At 42.7% G+C, this 24,503-nt stretch overlaps 1 pseudogene; it reads right to left on the bottom strand.

Moving 5' to 3' along the window:
- Nucleotides 1–309: 309 nt before the first annotated feature.
- LOC145805314 (putative serine/threonine-protein kinase SIS8) overlaps nucleotides 310–24,503 on the bottom strand; it is a 47,418-nt pseudogene continuing 23,224 nt past the window's right edge.

Here is a 24,503-nt window from a genome sequence, read left to right as displayed (position 1 = left end):
TGGGTTAATCTTCTCATTCTGAATACTGCAAGCACTAGGCAGGCTACTATTGGCCATTTCCATCAATCTCACAGCTTCAACATTATCAAGTACGTTTCTTACTTTATCTTTAACAAACCATCCACCATCACAAATGAGGGCCCTTTCAGGTTGTCCTTCGTAATTGCCGGTTGCAGAAGGCACAGAAGCATCATCATCAGTACAGTTAATTGCGTGAGTTCCACAATTAACAAGCAAAACAGATCCTTCACTTGTAGCATCAAAAAGTAATGGATGTGTCGTATTAATGACTGTAGAACCCAACTCCAGTCATTCTGCCGTCAAATCCTCAACAGAGTGCTTTTGTTTGCTGTCATAATGAGCACCATTATAGGACTCCACTCCAGTTGAGGGTATAATCAACAGTTTATTGTTTGATAAGAACATATATGGATAATCTTGAGCCCCATCACCCACTTTTTCCCCATTTAACAGACGTATTTTTTCATGCATTTCCACTTCTCTGAGATCACGAGGATTCATATCCAGAAGAAAATCGGGAGGTTGTGATGCACCACTCTCCAACAAAACTGCATGAAGTTTCTGAGCAAATTGTGGGTTTTTTGTTGCACTGATGACGTACTTGGAAACATCTTTAACTTACATCTTTTGTGCTTGTGACCCCTTCCCACTAGTGCCTGACGATTCTGCACGTGATCTACATAGTGCAGGAAGAAGCTTCCCAAACTCATTCTCAAACATCTGGGTTTGATTTTCTTTATTAAGATTCCCTTCACCACGTTTTGGCTGAATGCCTAAAGTAGATGCTTCTACTGAATCTGAACTGCCACCTTTGACTAGTCCACCAAGATCAGGTGAAACTGCCAGCGTCCCAGTCCCTTCTTCAAGCATCGGACAGAAATTGTTGATAGTTTCAGCATAATCTGCACTGCTCCTCGTATCTAACCCAGAATTTTGAAGATGATCACTGGGAACCTCAGCAGGAATTAGTGTGCCCGGAGCACCCATTAGATCAATAATGTATTCACTGTATCAAATCAATAATCAGCCATATCATTACTAAGTGTTCTGTTCAAAACATTTAAAGCCATAACAATTCTTTCTGTAAGACACTGAAAACAAATTGAAGGAAAGATGAAAGAGCAAAAAACACACAGCATTCACCATGAAGATCAACTCCATTTCTAAATAAAAATCCAGCTACTAAAGAACAACATATATCTGACAATAAATGACTTGACTGCATACATGCTGCTCTGAAAGAATTATAACAGTCCCACAAAGGAAATTGTTGTCATTTGTAAATCTGTTTGAAAAATATCATATATATAGTGTAGCAGCTGCCAATAAGGCTATAATGACTTCAGATTCGCAATTCAAATATAATTCATGCTATGGAAGAGCTTTCATAGCTCACAGAATAAATCTTTATCATTTGCAAATCTGTGAGTGACTATCATTTGAAAATAGCAAATCTGTGAGTGACTATCATTTGACTATCACACGCCGTTAAATCCTTGATTTTCTGTAGTGATTTTAGAAGGTAAAAAGAGAATGATATGAAACAAGTTAAGCCGAGTAGAGGAGAATGAAACAAGAGCAGATGAAAAGCAGTATAGATGAGAAAAACTAACATGGTGCTTGTGCAAATTAATTTCAAACGAGTGTTGATTTGTAAAAATTAAGAACCCGACATGGAGAAGTTATTACAAGCAATAAAATTCTGCAAAACTAAGAAACCTGTAGTCATTATTGCTCAGGGAGTCAATTGGGAAAAATGTATCGATCTGCACCGAAATACAAATCTCGAACAAGAATCGAAATTCAAAACATGGAACACATACAGTAATAAATTACGAATCGAACCCAGATCTGGAAAGGTTTTCTTCCGAATGTTCACATTGAATAAACACATCGGATACAAAAAATTATTCAAATTACGAAGAAATTAAACAAATGAGAGCGATGCGAATAAAAAATTGAATCAATTAAACAAAAAAATTCAACAGAACAATTGAATCAATGAAGTAACCTTCAGATCAGCGAACGAAGCAGAGACATTCGGGATCTGTAAATTGTGGATCTTAGATCTGCTAATAGAAGTTGTGTATATGTGTGTATGTAATTTCGAAACACACACACAGAGAGAGCGAGAGAGAGAGAGAGAGAGAGAGAGAGAGAGAGAGAGAAGGAGAGAGAACCTGCTTGCTTGTGAAGGACTAACAGACTGATAGCGCGAGACAGAGAGGGAGAGAGAACCTGTGATCTGCGGCGGTGGCGGTGGTGATTTGCGGCTGCGGCGGTGGTGATGTGCGACGTACGGTGAGCGACTGTGGTGAGGGACTGTGCTGAGATGAGGTGGGGTGAGGTTTGGTGGTGATGTGTGAGAGAGAGGACTTTTGTGTTTGTTCAAAACGAGAATGGAAGAGGGCGCGAATATTAAAAGTAATTTCCCCCGCAAAGTTTTAGACCAATTTAGCGACTAAATTGGTTATTTGTCGCCAAATAACGCATATATGACTAAAACTTCCTGTAGCTAGAACTTTTCGTAAAAAAAACTTTTAAAAAATCCCTATATACCAAAAATACTAAAATTCAATATATTTTTCGTATTTTGTGTATTTATTAATTTTTAAAAATATTTTTTTATTTGATAGAAGTAGGGGTAATATTTTAATGAAAAATATTTTTCGTTAAAATAAAATTAATTTTTTATGGTCGATGAAAAATATTTTTTGTGACCCATTTTTTTTTTTTTTTTATTACTAAAAATCAAGAGCTAATTTTTTGTGGTAGATGAGAGGAAGCGGTAGTAGTAGTGAAGGTGGTGGATAAAAGGTGAGGTGGTGGTGGTGGTTGTGGTAGTGGTGACGGCGAAGAAGATTAGTGGTGAAATTGTGGTAATGGTGGAGGAGATGGAGTGGCGGTGGTGCAGGAAAGGTAATAGTAGTAGTAGTGGTGGTAGCAGTAGTGGTAGTGGTAGTGGTAGTGAAATGGTACTAGTAGTGGTATTAATGGTAGTCGTAGAGATGGAGTGGCAACATTGGTAATAATGGTGGTAGTGGAATGACATTTGCAGTAGTGGTGAAGGTGGTAGAGGAGATGGGTGGTGAGAGAGAGATGAGTGAGAGACAGATAGAGAAGAGAGATAGAGAGAGAGAGAGACAGAGTGATGAGCGAGCGAGAGAGAGAGAGAGAGACAAAATGGTCGCTAAAAGTGCATTTTCTTGTAGTGGAGAGCTCGGTAAATAGAAAAGATGGGAGGGAGAGAGTGGGCAAGATGGGAGAGAGACAAACAGACACACAGAGAGAAATAAAGAGAGAATGGTGATGAGTGAGAGAGAGACAGACAGACACACAAAGAGAAAGAGAGAGAGAAGAGTAATGAGTGAGAGAGAGAAAGATATATATATATATATAGAGGGGGAGAGAAAAAGAGATAGAGAGACAGACAGAGAGATGAGTGAGTGAGAGAGAGACAAAGTGGTCGGTAAAAGTGCATTTTCTTGTAGTGAAGAGCTCGGTAAATAGAGAAGAGGGGAAGGAGAGAGTGAGCAAAGTGAATACAATAGGGGAGAGAGACAGACAGACAGAGACACAGAGAGAAAGAGAGAGAGAAGAGTGAGAGACAGACATAGAGAGAGAAAGTAAGAAAGAAGAGTGATGAGTGAGAGAGAGACAGAGAGAGAAAGAGATAGAGACATAGACAGAAAGAAATAAGAGATGAGTTAGAGATAGATAAAGAGAGCGAAAAGAGATGATCGAGAGAAAGACATAGAAAAAGAGAGAGATAGAAAGAGAAGAAAGATGAGCATGAGAGACAGAGAGAGAGAAGAGAGACGAGTGAGAGAGATAGAGAAAGAAAAAAGATGAGAGAGATAAAGAGAAGAGAGATGAGCGAGAGACAAAGAGAAAAAGAGACAGAGACAAAGACAGACAGACAGAGAAGAATGATGAGTGAGAGAGAGAAAAAGAAGAGAGAGAGAGACAAAGAGAAAAAGAGATAGAGAGTGAGAGACAAAAAAAAGAGATAGAGAGAGAGGAGAGATAGAGAGAGATAGACAAAGAGAGAAAGAGACAGAAAAAGAGACAGAGAGAGATGAGAGATGAATGAGAGAAATAGAGAGATGAATGAGAGAGACAGAGAGAGAGAGAGATAGAGAGGAGATATGAGCGAGAGAGACAGAGAGAGAGATAGAGAGAAAAGAAATGAACGAGAGAGACAAAAAGAGAAGAGAGATGAGACAGAGATGCGAGAGAGCTCAAGAATAAAGATGAACAAGATAGATAGAGAGAAGAGAGATGAACGAAAGAGACGGAGAGAGAAGAGAGATAGAGAGAGAGAGAAAGAGAGAGACAGAGACAAAGACAGAGGCAGAGGCAGAGACAGAGTAGGAAAGAGAAAGAGACAGAGAGAAACAAGAGATGAATAAGAGATAAACAAAGAGAGAGAAAGAGAGGGAAAAGAGATGATCGAGAGAAATACATAGAAAAAGAAAGAGGTAAAGAGAGAAGAAAGATGAGTAGGAAAGACAGAGAGTGAGATAGAGAGAAGATAGATAAATAAGAGAGATAGAGAAAGAAAAAAGATGAGAGAGATAGAGCGAAGAGAGATGAGATAAATGAGTGAGAGACACAGAGAGAGAGACAGACAGATAGACAGAGAGAGATAGAGAAATGAGAGAGGAAGATAAAAAAAATAGGTGAAAAGAGATAGACAAAGAGAGAGAGAGAGAAAAAGAGTGAAAAAGATAAACGAGAGAGATACAGGGAGAGATGAGCGAGAGAGATAAAGAGAAGAGAGACAAAGAGAAACGAGAGATGAGAGAGATAGAGAAAAGAGAGATGAGCGAGAGACACAGAGAGAGAGATAGAGAAGAGTGATGAGTGAGAGAGAGAAAGAGAAGAGAGACAGACAGACAGAGAAGAGTGATGAGTGAGAGAGAGAAAGAGAAGAGAGACAGAGATAGAGACATAGAGAGAAAAAGAGAGACAGATAGATAGAAAGAGAGAGAAAGAGTGATGAGTGAAAGTAAATTTTTATTTTTCTTTCAGCGACGAAAATATTTTAGTTGCCAAAACTATATATACCGCGACCAAAATAATTTTTAGTCGCTGAAATTAAAGTTTTGCCGACCAAACTTTTGGTTGCGAAAGATAAAAAATAATTTTTTATTTTTCTTTCAGCGACTACAATATTTTAGTTGCCAAAACTATATATACCGCGACCAAAATAATTTTTAGTCGCTGAAATTAAAGTTTTGCCGACCAAACTTTTGGTCGCAAAATATAAAAAATAATTTTTTATTTTTCTTTCGGCGACTAAAATATTTTAGTTGCCAAAACTATGTATACCGTGACCAAACTAATTTTTAGGCGCTGAAATTAAGGTTTTGCCGACCAAACTTTTGGTCGCAAAAGATAAAAAATAATTTTTTATTTTTCTTTCAGCGACTAAAATATTTTAGTTGCCAAAACCACATATACCGCGACCAAACTAATTTTTAGTCGCTGAAATTAAGGTTTTGCCGACCAAACTTTTGGTCGCGAAAGATAAAAAATAATTTTTTATTTTTCTTTCAGCGATTAAAATATTTTAGTTGCCAAAACTATATATACCGCGACCAAAATAATTTTTAGTCGCTGAAATTAAAGTTTTGCCGACCAAACTTTTGGTCGCGAAAGATAAAAAATAATTTTTTATTTTTCTTTCAGCGACTACAATATTTTAGTTGCCCAAACTATATATACCGCGACCAAAATAATTTTTAGTCGCTGAAATTAAAGTTTTGCCGACCAAAGTTTTGGTCGCGAAATATAAAAAATAATTTTTTATTTTTCTTTCAGCGACTAAAATATTTTAGTTGCCAAAACTATATATACCGCGACCAAACTAATTTTTAGTCGCTGAAATTAAGGTTTTGCCAACCAAATTTTTGGTCGCAAAAGATAAAAAATAATTTTTTATTTTTCTTTCAGCAACTAAAATATTTTAGTTGCCAAAACTACATATACCGCGACCAAACTAATTTTTAGTCACTGAAATTAAGGTTTTGCCGACCAAACTTTTGGTCGCGAATGAGAAAAAATAATTTTTTATTTTTCTTTCAGCGATTAAAATATTTTAGTTGCCAAAACTATATATACCGCGACCAAAATAATTTTTAGTCGCTGAAATTAAAGTTTTGCCGACCAAACTTTTGGTCGCGAAAGATAAAAAATAATTTTTTATTTTTTTCTTTTAGCGACGAAAATATTTTAGTTGCCAAAACTATATATACCGCGACCAAAATAATTTTTAGTCGCTGAAATTAAGGTTTTGCCGACCAAACTTTTGGTCACGAAAGATAAAAAATAATTTTTTATTTTTCTTTCACCGACGAAAATATTTTAGTTGCCAAAACTATATATACCGCGACCAAAATAATTTTTAGTCGTTGAAATTAAGGTTTTGCCGACCAAACTTTTGGTCGCGAAAGATAAAAAATAATTTTTTATTTTTATTTTAGCGACTAAATTATTTTAGTTGCCAAAACTATATATACAGCGACAAAAATATTTTTTTAGTCGCCAATTGTGGCAAATTTTGCTACTAAATTTTTTTTTGTCGCCAATTGTGAGATTTTTGGCGATTAAAAAAAAAATTAATATACCCCGACTAAAAAAATTTAGTAGGTAAATATTGTACTTTTACCGACTAACATAATTTTTGGTCGCCAATTCCACAACTTTTGGCAACCAAAATATTTTTAGTCGGCAAAAGTGGTCGCCAATTGTGTATTTTCTTGTAGTGACTATACAATGACTACATCAAATGTAATTCTTACCGAAATAAAGAACCATTCTATTTCAATCCAAATGCTAGAATCATAGGATTCAAAACATAGTCTTAGTTTAATCTTATGATAAAATAAAAAAATAAACTCATCATAAAAAGATCTAGAAAGTAAGAACAAAATTCTAATTAAAAAAAAAAAAAAAACTGTTCAACAAGCCAAATTTTAAATCAAATGTAAACAAGTTCCATGGGATGGATGCGGCGACAATACGTTGGCTAAGCTATGCAGGAAATCTTGACCCTGATATCTTTTGGGTTTCAAAAACCTTGACTTGAATAGTATAAGGAAAATGTCTCGTAACTCAAATTTTGTGACTTAAAAGTAGCTCAAATGGCCAAAACGACGTCGTTTTGGCCATTTTTATGTTGTTCTGTACTCAAAACGACGTCGTTTTGGCCATTTGAGCCACTTTTGAGCCACAAAATTTGAGCTACGTAGCATTGTCGATAATATAATTAGTCCTTACGTACCAAATGCTGTGCGACTAACGCATATTGCAATATCATATCAATATCTAACAAGACTACTTACACAAAATTTATATTACATAAATTAAATTTAAATAACATTATAATTTTTTAAATATTTTTTTATGCACAAATTCTAAATGCGTATCTTTTCTGATAACTTGTTAAAATAACGCGTGGTAATACATTTTTTTTTTTTGATCAGCAAAGAAAAATTTCATTTAACAACATAAAATTAAAGGTACAGGAAGAAGACATGCATCGAGAAAAATTCAGAAGTATAAAAATACCCCTACTACTGCTACTCGCATTCATACAACCAACCCCTAAGCCTCTCGAATTTTTTAAAAAAAGTTAAGAAAGACTTAACTAGAAAATTAAAATACATGAATCTCCACAAAAATAACCCACCAAAACACCCAAACCAAACTGAACTAGAAAACTAAACCAACTCCCACTGAACCCGAACTGAAAACCCAACTAATCAGCAACCCAAAAATTAAACACCTGCAGCTACTGCCCAGGCCTACGCTGCTCCAACGCCCACCTGCTGCACACCACGCCCACCTGCTACCTGCTCCTCTTCTGTGCACGCACCTCTGCACCTTCCGAGACATCTCCATGACTGGACATCTCCATGGCAGGACATCTCCTCTGCATCCTCGTAGCCGAACACCATGGCTGGACATCAGCAAGCTACTACAACTCCCTTGCTCAACACCTACAAACCCACAAAACACCCACCAGGTTTTCTTCAAAACTCACACCCAGAACCCACGCCAAGGCCTCAGCTGCAGCCCACACCCATGCTGCTGCCAAACTCCATAGCCACCAAGACTACTGCCAAACTCCACACCCACCGAACACCGACCACCCACTGGGACACCTCCAAACATTTGGTAGGATTTCACCCCTCAAACTCTCACTCGAGGAGAAGCGCTCGAGTGAAAACCGGAACGAACTGCAACGCCTACGAACCAGAGTGCACCCCTCAAGCTCCTACTCTTCAAAAGCGCTCGAATGAAATTCCTGGACTCCCCTGGTGAATCAGCTGAAACGGCAAGGTTGAAACACAATAAGGTAACCGAAGACAAACCTGGAACTCCTACTCACCAAAGAACTCTCCCACAGCAGCAAAAAACACACCTAGGTGGGAAGATGGAAGACTCAAGTTTATTGAAAGAAAAAAAACTAACAAGTCAGTCGCCGAGACGAGCTAGGCCAGCCGACCGCCATAGCCAAAGGCGGCGGCTGGCCAGCCCAAAAGAGGCCGTGGTAGGAGGTTTTTAGAGGGAGAAGGCCAGTAAAATAGCTATGGCTGCATGAGTAGAACAAAGTAGTCAACAACGCGTGGTAATACATATCATGCATAGTGCAATTAAACCAACCAACTTGGATTCAACAATAAAAATTCTATATATACAACTTATGAAAAGTCAATATCCACGCAAATAATGTGTTATGCAATTTGCCTCATTGCCCTTATGAAGAGGTAACGTCCTATTGGTGCAATTTCTTTTTATATATTTTTGTTATATGTATGTGTTTAGATTGACGAAATAAGTCAAAATCGACATGGCCTGTTGAAGCAACTTTATAATATATATATATATATATATATTTTGATCAGCAAAGGAAACTTTATTGATGAAGAAAGCAAGATACATGCGAAAACTTACATCAACAAAGAAGGAAAGTGCAAAGAGCATCATAATTAAACTTATCAATCCTAACTAGGTTGGCATCGATAAAGAAGCGCAATCCTTTGCTAGCACTTAACCCGAGATTAGAAAGAAATCAATCAAAAGAACCAAAAAGAGAGGAAGGGAAAAACAACACAAGAAAGGAAAACCAACACAAAGCAAGACAATGGGCCCTGTTTATACCAAGGCACAACCCAAAAACAATACAGATTCAGCTGGTACCCCTCGAAGCTACTGATTTGTGGCTTTGCATAACATCATGTCAATGCACTCCAGCAATCTGCTACACTGGTGCCAGAGTATATATATATATATATTTGAATTGACCAATTAAGTCAAAATTGAACATGGATTGATATTTTTTTTTTTATTTATTTTTTTATAATTCATGATATCAGGATTAGTTTATGCGCATTTCGACTAATCTCTAGAGGACCAAATTAAAGACATAGTAGAGATCCGCATAAGCTATGCCAACACAGAAATTGATAACACTCAAGAGGTTTCAAACCTGAGACATAAATAATTATTTTTCATATATATTATCAATGAGCCAGTTCCCAAATGATGTAGCTTACGTTATGAAAGTTGTTTTTTTTTTCTTTTTTTTCTGGAAAGAAAGAAAAAAAAAAAAAAAGAAGAAAAATTCAAATTTCTACCTCAAAAAATATTAATAGAATCTGCGTCAAACATTTTAGTATGAATTTGCAGCACTAAACAAACAGCTCTAATGTTGATAATCTCCAAGTTATGGTTTTTATTTTTAATTTATAACCCAACTAGCACCAATAATTCAATTTTGTTAAACTAAAATAAAAATTTTCACACCCTAATAATAAGAGAAGGGACAACGTGAGGCCTCAAATTTAAAAACCTGAAAAGCTATTAAATGGGCTGAGACCACCTTTGTCTATTGGTATATATTTAGATATTTTAAATCCTTCCATTGCAAGTGGCAGCCAATTGATGAATGATCAATGATCAATAGCAGCCATTGGAGGACTTTTTTATTTAAAAATAAAAAAATAAAAATTGATGAATGATCAACAGCAGCCATTGGATTATCTAATTGTCTTTTGACCAATGATAGGCAAAGCGCTGGAAATGTTGTCATCTAGGGCATCCGGAAAGGTCACATCAGTGAACCCTAATCCAATCCAGATTGGATTGTTTGGAATAATTTAAATAAATATATTTTTCAATTTTTTATGAAAAAAATATAAAAAAATTGAGAGATGATATGACTTAAAAAAATAAAAAGATAAAAAATATACTTATATATATACCCAACAAAAATCTATTCGGAATCCATAGTGACCATTCCAAGCTAAGACAGGTTGCTTACCCGAGTTTAGGTTGTTTGAAACCGTTGCGTGCGTAGTGAAACCCTAGCTCCTGACAAAATAAGACAAGGAAACCCTGCCCCTCCATAGGGGTGTTTTGGCTCTCACTTGCCTGCTATGTGCTTTTAGAGTGTGCCTCTACAGGAATGCATATATCAATATGCAAGGCTGGGTATCAGGCCTGAGGGCATCAGTGTTTTGAGAATCAGTTATATCTACGGGTATCAGATTCAGTTTTTGGGCAGTGATTTGGGGAAGAGTGATCAGTAGTAAAGTACATTTATTCAGCTATGACTATGTCTGTTCTGATTGGGCTGAAATGTTGCCTGTCTTCTCTTTCAGAGGGTTCAGAGATTTAATTCAGAATAGCTAGTGTTCTCCTTCGCTGAGGCAAGGCAGACATCTGATCCGTCAGTCACCAGTCACGTCACCTCCATTCTGTTCAGAGGACTTGCGATGGCACAGAATTCAGAGGAAATTGTGGTTATGACAGCCGCGTTGAACCAAGGAATCGTCTTGCAGGGTGAGACCGACGCTGAAGTACTGCACCCGCCCAGGTCGCCTGCCGCACACCCGATCTGGGGACCCTAGTCGTTTCAAGCTTGTGAGCCCACCACATTTGAGTTGATGGGAATGATTGGCGACCTTCAAAGATCTGTGGCTGATCTAGCCTATGGAATGTCGGTTCCGCCACCAAACGCATCGTATGCCGAGAATTTCATGCCGCAAGAGCCCCCGCTACTGGGGCAAATTGTAATTGAGCTCAGCCAACCTGAAGTTGTCTCAAGCTTCAGCAATAACGTGTCGACGACAACGGGGCTTCGCACCGAAGCAGCAACCCGAACCTCCCACCAAGCTGAGGCTGGAGAAAAGAACAAGATGAAGGTGGACACTGGCCCTATGAACAACTCCAGCAAGCTGTTGAGGCTCTAAAAGCTGGAGGGTTGAATAAGCAACAAGTACTCGCGGTTGTGGCTAAGACTGTGGATGACATCTTCCCACTCAGACCGAGAGTAGTTCAAGCCAGAGGGAAAATCGGGATAGGGATCGTCGCACCAAAACTATTCCTGCCAATCCTAACCCTACGCCCGGAAGAGATCAGAGAACCAAGGCAGCACCTGCCGATCCCTTCGCTAGTGCGTCCCGCAAAAGCTCCCCGACTTCGAAGTATCTGCCCCGAGGTCGCAGGGTTTTCCATGCCCTCTACATGCCTTTGTCTAAGGCTCTTCAAATCCTTGTCGAAAAAGGGCATCTTAAACCCCTCGAGCCTCGGCCTCTCCCGAATCCCCTTCCAGCTAAACATAATGGTACCCAGTACTGTGCATACCATCAAAAAACCGGTCACAGCACCGACAACTGCTTCCGTCTTCGCCACGAAGTGCAAGATTTGATTGACAATGAAGTCATCCTCCTGCCAAGTTCGGCAAAGTCTGTAATCACCGGGTTGGTGGATCTCGAGGATCATGCAAGTATGTGATTAGGGGTCGGACCACCTGCGGGCGACGTTCGGTTTACCTCAGATGTGGCGTTTGGCACGCACTATTTTGAGCATTTGCGAATACTAGTTTTGTAGTTTCTGACTTGGGTCTTGAGTCAGTTCTGTAGTTTTCTTTTGAGTCTGTCTCATTGTCTTGAGTCAGTCTTTTTGGTTAAGGGTCTATCTTGTTGTATCGAGTCAGTCCTGTTGTACAAAGGTCGGGTGAGTCCAGGGATGTTACCTCGGACATCACTATCTTGTTTTGTGTCTATCTTTTTGCTTTCTTTTGAGTCTGTTTCCGCCGTAGAGCCAGTTACGCCAAAAGATCTAAATGAAGCAGCAGTAATTTTCATGCCTTTGAGTCTACTTCTGCCTTGCGCCAGTTGTGTCAGGAGTTCTGAATGAGATGGCAGTATTTGACTAAGAAATTGTGTCTTTTCTGTGCCTTGAAATCATTACATTGACCTAAGTTTTTCAAAAACTTTTTGAATATTGTGATGAAAATGAAGAGGAAGGAATTCCTCAGGATTTGCAAAAATTTGATCAATTGAGAGAAAGAGAGGCGTGCTAAGCCCTTAATGAATGAAATCATGCTTGTTAACGTGAGTACTGAGAAGAATCTTGGCTTGATCCAGATTGGTCCTACACTGTTGTAGACACCCCATTTTTGACCGACCTTAAGACTCAGACATCACCGATTGAGCGCTTGGTGATGTTGCATAATGTACTTGTTCAGAAGTTTCAGAGTCGCGGCCGTGAGCCCTGCCTCCGGACTTCCGAACCCTCTTCTGTACTTTGCCTCGGTTTGCGAACCAGGCTCGATTTTCTTTGTTTCTTTTCCTGAGGGAAGGGAGAGGTCCTGTAGACCATTTCTCAGAGGCCGTAGGCTACATTTGGTGGCCGTAGGCCATTTTTCCCATTTCGGAGTCCGGTTTCCGGTTTTCGGAGCCGTCAGGCCGTGTGCCTCGGTTTGGGACCGCTTAACCATCTCCTATTGCTCCGGTTTTTGGCATACTCCTTATTTGCTCCCTTTTGAGAGACACTGGGGTCTGAGAAACCCACTTCGTGGCCGAACGCCACTTTCGGTGCTTAACAGCCCATTTTCGGGACCCCGAACTACGCGTTTTGGTCCCCGAGCATTCGTTTTGCAACGGTTTTCGTTCATTTTTGGCAGGTACCTCTGTTTTATCACCGGGGAGGTCACTGAAGGGTGGGAGGCCAGCAATTGTTGCAGCAACCAGTTATACATCCTCCGACGCCCTCCGGCGCCCGTTTTTCGCACTTCCGGGCTAATGTTGAACACCTTGGGCCCATTTTCTCAAACTTTGAACCACATATTTGTGATGTACACACATGGGAGGACCCTAAAAGTTGGTGGCCGGCCATTAATGTTACTTGACCCTTTTGACCCCCTCCTTCCGGGCTAATGTTGAACCCCTTGGACCCACATTCTCAAACTTTGAACCACATATTTGTGATGTACACACATGGGAGGACCCTAAAAGTTGGTGGCCGGCCATTAATGTTACTTGACCCTTTTGACCCCCTCTTTCCGAGCAAATGTTGAACCCCTTGGACCCACTTTCTTGGAATTCTAACCACAGGGTTGTGTTGTACACACATACGAGGACACCATCAGTTGGTGGCCGGCCAGAAAATCTGATTGACCCTTTTGACCCCTAGCCGGCCGGCTAGGGGGTGTGGCCGGCCGGCCACCTGGAGCAAAAGTAACTGGCCGGCCGAGATCTTGGCACTGTGCACTTTACAGCTGTGGAGCTTTATCCCCCAGAAAAGATCTTTATCCGGGGGATATTTTGTGGGGGAAAGTTGCTCTCCTTTTCCCCCACCTTTACACCCCCTTGTTGGCCTATATAGCAAGCAAGCTAGATCATTTGTTGGGGTTAGAAAACTTCACCTTCAAGCTATACACAACTCCATCTCTATACCTCTCATTTCCTTGAAAATCTCTAAGTCCCTAAGCACCATTTCTTTTACACCACCAAGCTCTACCACCACCACCTCATTTCCAGCAACAAGGAAGGCTTCTCAAAGGACAAAGGAGCTGCAAATTGATCCAAGAAGCAACAAAAGTCTTAGTCTTCAAGGGTAAGTAACATTTCTTCACTTTGACCCTTTTTCTTGATCCATTTGTAAGCCCCACTTGCTTTTTGTTTCAAGCTCTGGCCCTAACTGAAAAGGGCCCTCTTTTGAGCTCATCTTCACTTTTCATTAAGGGCTCAACCCTGTTTGAGCCCTCCATGATACACTTGCTTCATTGATCCTCTTATATGTCATAATCTTGCATGCTATTTTTGGCCCGTGATTAATCTGATTTTGAGCATGTTGTAAACTGATATTAGCCTTATTTTGAGCCCCTCTTCAACATTGAAAAAGGGCTCAACACCATTTGGGACTTCCATGTTGTACCTACCTTTATACTCCTCTTTTCTTCCCCATTCTTGCATGCAATGGCAGCCTACCATGCTTTTGTTTTTGGCCATTTTACAGTTCTGAAAAAGTGCTTATTTTGGTCCATTTTTCATGTTTCATTTAGGTCCTTTCATGGTTTGGGACCTCCATATGCCACTTCATGTTATATCTCTCTTTTATTCCCCATTCTTGCATGTTTAGTTAGCCTATCATGCTTTTGTTTTTGGCCATTTTACAGTTCTGGAAATAGTCCTATTTTGGCCCATTCTACATGTTTTATTAAGGGTCTTTGGATGTTTGGTGAATATCTTGCATACTTCATGTTGTAGCCACTTTTGAGCCTCATTTTGCATCACATTTCTATCATGTTTGTATACTGATTTTGAGGCTGTCATATACTGTAAATATTCATATTTTTGGTTCCTCTTCAGTGTTGTAGAAGGAAATTTTTCAGTTTGGGTTTTGCTTATTTCACTTGCTTCATTACCCCTCTTTTGGCCCCTATTCTTGCATGCCATTTTTACCATACCTATGCTTGCTGTTTGGCCATGTTTATAACTGTGAAAGTGCCTTTTTTGGGACTGCCTAGCTTCTGTCTTTGCATTGCATGTCCATATTGTGCATGTTTGGCATAGCTATAAGCCATTTCGGGTGCCTAAATTCGCATTTCGGGACAATTCCTTGCATTTCATATCATTTCGCCTCATTTCGGGACTGTTTTCCCCCATATTTTAGTGCTGAAATTCCATTAGAATGATTGCATGCCATTTCCATATCATTACATCGCATTCTGTCATTGCCTCGGTTTGCATGCCCGTGTGCACGCATTTCGAGGCACCTCATTTTTCAGCCATCGGCATCCTATGTGAGTGTGGCTGAGGCTCACTCATGTTGGTATAAGTCCATATCATGTTATCATGTCATTTGCATTGCATTTTTCTATTGCCTCGGTTTGCGTGCCCGTGTGCACGCATTTCGAGGCACCTCATTTTTCTGCCATCGGCATCCTATGTGAGTGTGGCTGAGGCTCACTCATGTTGGTATAAGCCCATATCATGTTTCCATATCATTACATCGCATTCTGTCATTGCCTCGATTTGCGTGCCCGTGTGCACGCATTTCGAGGCACCTCATTTTTCAGCCATCGGCATCCTATGTGAGTGTGGCTGAGGCTCACTCATGTTGGTATAAGTCCATATCATGTTATCATGTCATTTGCATTGCATTTTGCTATTGCCTCGGTTTGCGTGCCCGTGTGCACCCATTTCGAGGCACCTCATTTTTCTGCCATCGGCATCCTATGTGAGTGTGGCTGAGGCTCACTCATGTTGGTATAAGCCCATATCATGTTTCCATATCATTACATCGCATTCTGTCATTACCTCGGTTTGCGTGCTCGTGTGCACGCATTTCGAGGCACCTCATTTTTCAGCCATCGGCATCCTATGTGAGTGTGGCTGAGGCTCACTCATGTTGGTATAAGTCCATATCATGTTATCATGTCATTTGCATTGCATTTTGCCATTGCCTCGGTTTGCGTGCCCGTGTGCACGCATTTCGAGGCACCTCTTTTTTCAGCCATCGGCATCCTATGTGAGTGTGGCTGAGGCTCACTCATGTTGGTATAAGCCCATATCATGTTTTCATATCATTACATCACATTCTGTCATTGCCTCGGTCTGCGTGCCCGTGTGCACGCATTTCGAGGCACCTCATTTTTCTGCCATCGGCATCCTATGTGAGTGTGGCTGAGGCTCACTCATGTTGGTATAAGCCCATATCATGTTTCCATATCATTACATCACATTCTGTCATTGCCTCGGTTTGCGTGCCCGTGTGCACGCATTTCGAGGCACCTCATTTTTCTGCCATCGGCATCCTATGTGAGTGTGGCTGAGGCTCACTCATGTTGGTATAAGCCCATATCATGTTTCCATATCATTACATCACATTCTGTCATTGCCTCAGTTTGCGTGCCCGTGTGCACGTATTTCGAGGCACCTCATTTTTCTACCATCGGCATCCTATGTGAGTATGGCTGAGGCTCACTCATGTTGGTATAAGCCCATATCATGTTTCCATATCATTACATCGCATTCTGTCATTGCCTCGATTTGCGTGCCCGTGTGCACGCATTTCGAGGCACCTCATTTTTCTGCCATCGGCATCCTATGTGAGTGTGGCTGAGGCTCACTCATGTTGGTATAAGCCCATATCATGTTTCCATGTCATTACATCGCATTCCGCCATCGTCTCGGTTTGCGTGCCCGTGTGCACGCATTTCGAGGTACTTCATTTTTATCCGTCGGCATCCTATGTGAGTGTGGCTGAGGCTCACTCATGTTGGTATAAGCCCATATCATATTTCCATGTCATTTACATTGCGTATACCATCGTCTCGGTTTGCGTGCCCGTGTGCACGCATTTCGAGGCATATCATTTTCATAGCATAGTGCATACTAGGTTGTATCTTAGATTGCATTCTGTCATCGTCTCGGTTTGCGTGCCCGTGTGTACGTATTTCGAGGCATATCATTTTCATAGCATAGTGCATACTAGGTTGTATCTTAGATTGCATTCTGTTATTTTCTCGGTTTGCGTGCCCGTGTGCACGCACTTCGAGGCATATCATTTCCATAGCATTGTGTATGTTAGGATTATATCTTAGTTGCATTTCATGCATATCATGCATATTGCATCGTGTCCAGAATAGGAGTTAGCCCGGGCACGGGAAACGAGGTACATTTCGTACTCCGAGTGACGGAATGTGTCTCAATTCCCCAGTCACCGACGCTCCGGATTATCCATGATGGAGTTAGGTTTTAGCTGTAGTTTCATGTGTATTCATTCTATATTGAGTTGTGCATTTCGACTCCTCGGCCATCATGCCTCGGTATGCGTGATTGGTGGCACGAGGATCGGGACATGCATATATCTGTGCAAATACATTGCTATGCCCCTTTCCTGCTCTCTGTTGCAGCAAAACAAAGAATCAGCAACCTTTTGGGGATTGGCACGTATTTCAAGAACAGATGTAAACAGAGGCTAATTGGGGCATTCCGGTGGATTTCCGCGCAAGACGACCCGGACATGCATCATCCATCAGAAGCAAGGCAGTCCCTGGCTTGCATGCCAGTTTATAGCTTTCTTAGTTAATTTGTAAATTAATTAGGAATTTGTACATTATTTGGACTATATTTTGGATTGTAATATTCTTTTATTCGGGACTGTAATATTTGGACTGTATTATTTATTCGGACCCTCTGCGCGAGGGCACAACTGTAATAAGTGTGCGTGAGTGTGATGTATGTCTTCCAACCCCACGTCTTTCTCCCTTTTATTTATCCGCTTATGATGGTTAGATTAGGGCATATTTCATTTAGCATACAGTATGACATCATGTTTGCATCATTCATCTGTTTTACATGCACCGGGCTCGGCGCATCATACTAACTGCATTTGTCTTTCAATTTCAAAGTTGAATACATGTTAATTGTAGCATTTCACATACCAAGTTTAGAATAGCTGAGCCTGCTATAAGTTGCATCTTTGCATGTGTTGCATTAGGCATCTCTGTATAATTAGGATCATGCATGATTTCTAATGAGGTTTCTATTTTGGCTTGGAGTACTCGATAAGTTTTATGCTTCAGCATCCTTGCATGTGTGTGAGTGATTGCCATGAATAGCATGCTTACCATGAGGCTATGTGCTTATATGATATAACTGCTTGAATGCCTGTGGGTGAAGGCTGGGTTATCTGAATTGGAATAAATCATCAAATGTTTCAAGCCTACCTGCGGGTAGCAAAACCTCTTCCAAAAATAAACATGAAATGTTTTGTTCCAATTCAGGCGATCCAGTCTATACTTGTATGCTGTGCGCATCACATAGTAACCTAGGCTAATAACCGGAATAAGAACTCACAATGTTTTCAAAAATAGATATCATGATTAGTAGAGGCCGATCTTTGATCGGGCGAGCGGGGGTGCTCACGAAGTGACCTTCCCCAATCGTACCCAAGTTCCCGAGCCGAGGCAACTTTGGTGATGACGGACACGTGGCCTTTTGGCACCGAGTCAGGGTTTCCTAAATTTTCCAAAATAAAATATTTAGGTGGCGACTCTGTATCTGGAAAAGCAGTCCATGTTTGGCACTTCTTTCAAAAAATCTGTTTTCTCAAAAACGATTTGCCGGATTTGGACTCTTTGGTTCAGATTTAGAACCATGACTGACGAAAGTCGAGTCCGAGCTGTGGCGAGGTCCCCCGCGGGCTTGTCTACAGTTTCTGGCGACTCTGCTGGGGATTTAGAGAACTTGACTCGAACTCATGATATCTGTTTTTGACTACACTTGTGTGTTTCTTTGCATTGCATTTGCATTGGTGCGCCTAGGACACCGTGTTTGCCATCTGCTATTCCTGAACGGTTTGCCGGAGGCTTGTCTTGTCAAGGCATGACCATAAGGCTGACCGGTTGTGGGCTCTGCCAGTATGGGAACACAAACCCCGGTTTTACCGGGGCACCCTCTTTGACCATTTCGACCTAGTGCATATTCGGATCCATAGTGACCATTCCAAATTAGGACAGGTTGCTTACCCGTTCATAGGTTGTTTAAAACCGCTGCGTGTGTAGTGAAACCCTAGCTCCTGACAAAATAGGACAGGGAAACCCTACCCCAACATAGGGGTGTTTTGGCTCTCACTTATCTGTTATGTGCTTTAGAGTGCGTCTCTACAGGAATGCATGTATCAGTATATGAGTTTGGGCATCAGGCCTGCGGGCACCAGTTCAGTATTGTCAGTACCAAGCCTGCGGGCATCAGATCAGTATATGAGTTTGAGTATCAAGCCTGCGGGCATCAATTCAGTATTGTCGACATCAGGCCTGCGGGCATCAGTTCGGTATTATGGGTATCAGGCCTGCGGGCATCAGCCAGCATTTGAAAATCAGCTATCTGCGGATATCAGATTCTGTTTTAGGGGACAGTGATACAGGGATAATAATCAGTGTTTGAGGACGGTGTGTATTCAGCTTATTGACTGTGTGTTGATTATGCCCGACTGTGTGTCATGCATTTTATTTTAAGCTATTATGCTGTCCGTTTATCTGTTTATTTATTTCCTTTTCGCTTTATTTATCTTTTGCTAGGACAGTTCTAGCACAATTGCTTCCAACCCAGCAGGCATTTCCCAAGCACTTTGGACACGAGGTCGTCGACTCCATCGATCTGAGGATCTAATCGACGGACAGCCAGTGTTCCATTCTCTACCCCCTGTTACCAGAAGGAAGCAGAAAAAGCGCAGTGTATCTGAACAGAGATCACCAGAACAGTGGTTTCCCCCATCAGTGGACAGTTGGATTGAGATCCCCATTGAGACAGATCTGCCAGTAGTTCAGACAAATCAAAACAGTATGACGGCACCAACAGGAGTTGAGGAGATGATGCGCCAAATGCGGGAAACCATGCGGGCCATGCAGCAGGATGCCGTTCGCCGAGATGAACTCGCTAAGCAGCAAGCTGAGATTATGACCCAACAGGCTGAGCTGATTACCAGACTGCAACAACAGAATACAGCATCTGCTTCACAACAAATTCCTCCTCCGGCGAGGGCTCCATTACCTGAGCAGACACCTGCTGTTCAGAACGCTCCTCCAAACATCCAGAATACTGTGCCAACTATCCAGAACCCGCAAGAGGACACAAATCTTCCAATGGGGCCAGCTCCGCCCCCGCTTCCGCCACAATTGTCCAAGGTCCATACATCCAATCACCCGGACTCTCCATTCGAGGTCGAGGTTGATCATACAGCTCTGAAATTGAGCAAACTGGAGAAGCTCTTCAAGAAATCCCAAGGGGTCAAGGCTATGTCGGATATCGAAGATGGATATACCGAGGAGGCCGTAACACTCCCCGATAGGTTCAAAATGCCACAAATCGACCGCTTTGATGGGTTCGGCGACCCCATGGTCCATATCCGACTGTTTGCAGACATCTTGCGGCCAATGGGCCTAACACGACCACAGAAGCTTTCATTATTCGGCCGAACCCTGTCGGGTGTGGCCTCCCATTGGTACGCAAAGTTACAAGATGAAGTGAAGAAGAATTGGGATGAGATGGCTGAGGCCTTTGTCGCGCAATATTCATACAACACTCAGATCGAGATCACAACTCGAGATCTTGAAACGACAAGGCAAGAGCCCAAGGAAACTTTCTCGGACTTTGTGATCCGATGGAGGGCGAAGGCGTCAATGATGACCTTAAGGCCCACTGACAAAGATCAAATCCGGATGATTGTGCGCAATCTCCACCCAAAGCTGATGCAGAGAATGATTGTAGTTCCCTTCCCTACTTTCGCAGATTTACATGAGATGGGGGTGCAAATCGAAGACGCAATGAAACAAGGTCTGTTTGACCACGACAGAGAACAACCGACGAGGACGTTCAATCGTAACAACAATGCGGGCCCAAGTGGCGCTGCAAATACAAGAGCCTCGGAAGTTAGTATGGTCACCACCACTCCCCCTCCCCCTCCAAGGCTCATGACTGCCACACCCTTCTCCGGCGCGTCCGGAAGCAACACACAAGCCAACAGATTCCAACCGCGAGGCCAAAGAACCTTTACCCCACTATATATGCCTCTGACCAAAGTTCTGGGAATATTGATCAGAAAAAATCATTTAAAACCCCTGGAGCCAAAGCCATTACCGAATCCACTCCCCCCCTCATATGACCCGTCAAAGTACTGCGCATATCACCAACAACACGGTCACGACACCGACCGTTGTTACAGCTTGCGTCATGAGATCCAAGATCTTATTGACAAACAGGTGATCGCGCCTCCTGATAAACCCAATGTCACAACCAACCCTCTCCCACCACATAACCAACCTCCCCCTCCCAAAAGAATTAATTTTATCCAGACTGGGGTCGCATCTTACGATCCTAGCGTCTATATTACACCCACCCACCTACCCAAGCCGGAGGTGCTCCTCCCCGACTGCACAGATTTCTTGTGCATGATGGACATCTCCAAAACCCAACCAGAACCGATGGTGGTGACCGTCGAAGATAGGGCAGGGCAGATTTTGGGAGAGAATGAGATTGTTGAATCGGGGACTGGACAGAGTTTTGCTGGGGGAGCCTACGATCCAAGCGAGTATATCCTATCAACGAGCCGAATTGGGCTAGGTATAGAATTGCCAGAGACAGGAGAGCTATGCATGATCCGGGGGGATGGATCTGGGCTATGGGCAGATAATCTGACAGCCGTAGAGGAGGACTTTGCCAACCTGCAATTTCTCGATGACCAGGAACTGGGGGATGCGTCAATCAATTGGTACGATTATGAGGGATCAGAGGAGGCCACTGGATGGCTCGAGGATCAACCAGATGCAGTGGGGGAAGCCCAACCAGAACAGAGCCCGGCAGGGGCGGAAGTATCAGTTGTGGCCGGAATGGCCGAAAGTCAAGTTGTATCGCCGGAGAGCGCCGGTGCTAAGAATTCCGCTCGAGACATGGACATTATTGATACGGGAATTATTGAACAAACAGCTGTACTGACGCAGCTGGAACGAGAGAAGTTCGAGGAGGCTGAGAGAATTAGGAAAGCTAAAGGCCCTGAGGGGACTGAAAGTGCTGTGTGCACGAAGATGGAGAATGCTGTGAGCATGTGGACAGAGAATACTGTGAGTACAACTAAACCAGAGCCAGACAGGTGTCTGTTGGCTGCTGATGGAATGTGGTGGAAAGATGATGACTTATGTCTTGCCCACACGGATGAAGATCGGGGGAATAATCAACCGGATGACACTTGGTACCTCGATGAGGTTAACCATATGACGAGAAGTAGGCGGTACTTCAAACCCCCACACCTGGACCAACCCGAGGCATCCGGGAAAGATAGAGAAGCGGAGAAACAGAAGGAGAAGCAGATTGAAGATGAAGCTGTGCTGAAACAATTAAAGAAGATACAAGCAGACATCTCCATCTGGGGACTGCTAATGGCATCACGAGTACACAGAGAAGCTGTCCTATCTGCTATGGACAAGTCCAAACTCTCCATAGACACCACGCCTGAACAGCTGGTTGGGCTGGTTTTTCCGGGAGGAGGTTCCCCGGCATTAACCTTTTCGGACAAGGAACTACCGCCTGAGGGCACAAGTCATAACAAACCTCTCTATATTTCTGTGGAATGTAGAGATAAGTGGATACCGGTGGTACTTGTTGATACCGGGTCTGCAATTAATGTCTGCCCGACCAGAACGGCATATGCAATTGGGTTAAAACCCGTGGACTTCGTCCCAACTACCCAAGTGATCAGAGCATACGACAATACCAGCAGAGAAGTGATGGGGACTGTTAAAATTCAAACCAAGGTTGGTCCAGGACAACACAGCATCGAATTTCATATCTTGGACGTTCCCGCAACCTTTAACCTACTTTTGGGGCGACCGTGGTTGCACCAGGTCAAAGCAGTCTCTTCCACTCTACATCAGATGCTAAAGTACCCTCACGGGAAAGAGGTAGCGATCGTTTTTAGGAATTCATCAATCCATCCCCCGCCGGAAGTGTCCACACCTGTCTTGGAGATCGAGCACGGCACGGAGGATGTGTTTTTGTCGGGGTTCACTTTGGCCGAGGCTCAAGTGGTGCAGAATGTCATGGCTATGAATGAAGGTATGTACGTTAGTGCTCAATCTATCTACCTCATGAACAAGCCAAAACATACCCCTGGGATGGGATTAGGGAGAAGCGGCCGGAAGGGCGTCTCAGTATTGGCCGAAGTGCCACCCAACCCCCACGCCTTTGGACTGGGTTATCTGCCCACCAAGGAGGATTGGGTGAGGAAAGGAAAAGAAATGGCCGGAAGGGCCAGAGCAAAGAAGGCCGGGAAGCCATTTGAGTTAATGCACAGGCCTATCTGGGGTACCCTAAACGGACGTTTCGTCCGGAAGGAGGAAGATTTTCCATTCTGCGGCTTCCCGGAGCCATGGCTAAACGCGGAGGGGAAGCGCGTGCCTGGTTTTGAAATCTTCTTCGACATACAATTATCTGGGGATGACGTTGCCGAAGCGCAGACAGACCCACCAACTGAGGTTGAGCAATGTGAAGCAGTGGATCCTGAGAGCACAGAGCTTCAAATGGGGGTAGCACTGGCGAGTCTACTATCAGATCCTCCGATCGGCCAAGAGTGCTTGGGAGATAACTCTTCGGTTTCTGTGATTGGAGATGAAATAGCTGCGGGCTTTTCAGCGCCGATCTTGGATGCATCTATCGCACCTTCTCTCATCTGGCAATATGAAGAAGGCTTTTTATCTAGCAGCTCCGGGTCAGGTAGTGAGCCAGAATCTGATTCTACCGAATCTTGTGCGTCGGAATCAGATTCCAGCTCGACTGAGTCTGAGTCCGGTATTCCTGGGGATGATAACCCGGATGCCACAGTCCTGTCTAGGTCGTCATTTTCATTTTCTTTTGAGTCTGTTGTAACAGAGGAATCTGACGGCTTGGAAGTATTTAATGAGAATGATGTGGATGTGGTTTCCGAGTATTTTTCTGTGCCTTTGATTTATTGCTTAAATCAGGATTTTCATATTTTGATGAAAACAACGAGGGAGAAATTCCCCCAGCTTTGCAACGATTAATTGATCAAGAGCAGGAAAGATTTGTTAAACCTTTAATGGATGAAATCACTACTGTGAATGTTGGTACTGAGAAGGACCCGCGGCTGGTCCAGATCGGGTCCACGTTGTCTTCGGAGGAGCGCGAGCGCTTAGTCGCTTTATTAAAAGATTTCAAAGATGTTTTCGCCTGGTCCTACGAAGACATGCCTGGAATCGATCCTGAGATTGTACAACACCAGATCCCTCTTGACCCCGAGGCCCGCCCTGTCAAACAGAAACTCAGAAGGATTCGCCCGGACTGGGCCCTCAAAATTAAGGAAGAGGTCACCAAGCAAATTGACGCAGGGTTCCTGCTGGTATCTGAATATCCAACTTGGTTGGCCAACATTGTTCCGGTGCCAAAGAAGGATGGCAGAATTCGGGTCTGTGTAGACTTCAGAGATTTGAACAGGGCCAGTCCGAAGGATGACTTCCCCTTGCCGCACATTGACGAATTGGTGGATTTCACGGCAGGACACGCCTTGCTTTCGTTTATGGATGGTTTCTCAGGCTATAATCAGATAGTAATGGCACCCGAAGACCGGGAGAAGACTGCGTTCACTACCCCGTGGGGTACATATTG

This window comes from Camellia sinensis, chromosome 13, assembly GCF_055761805.1.
Source record: "Camellia sinensis isolate YWXY chromosome 13, ASM5576180v1, whole genome shotgun sequence".
Classification (NCBI taxonomy): Eukaryota; Viridiplantae; Streptophyta; class Magnoliopsida; order Ericales; family Theaceae; genus Camellia; species Camellia sinensis.
The sequence above is the reverse complement of the archived record's forward strand: the minus strand, read 5'-3'. Positions and strand labels throughout refer to the sequence as shown.